The following is a 333-nucleotide window of genomic DNA, read 5'->3' as shown; positions in this document are numbered from 1 at the left end:
ACCACAGAAAAAGTCAGAAGTGGCACCATGGTAGAGTACTAGCCTTGAACAAAAGGAGCTCAAGGATAGTGCCCAGGCCCAGAGTTTGAGCCCCAAGACTGGCAAAAAAAATAAAAATAAAAATATACACATATAAGTATGTATACACACATATTTGGTCCTGTTTATTTGGTTTAATATGAAATAAACACATTTTTGTTGTTTGTTGTGGGGCTTGAAGCCGGGCTTGCGGGCTGTCCCTGTGCTCTTATGCTCAAGGTTAGTGTTCTACCACTTTGCGCCACAGCTTCCGGCTTTTTCTGAGTAGTTTATTGGGGATAAGAGTTTCACAGA

This window comes from Dipodomys ordii, unplaced genomic scaffold (assembly GCF_000151885.1).
Source record: "Dipodomys ordii isolate 6190 unplaced genomic scaffold, Dord_2.0 Scaffold105, whole genome shotgun sequence".
Lineage (NCBI taxonomy): Eukaryota > Metazoa > Chordata > Mammalia > Rodentia > Heteromyidae > Dipodomys > Dipodomys ordii.
This window is presented reverse-complemented; position numbering follows the sequence as displayed.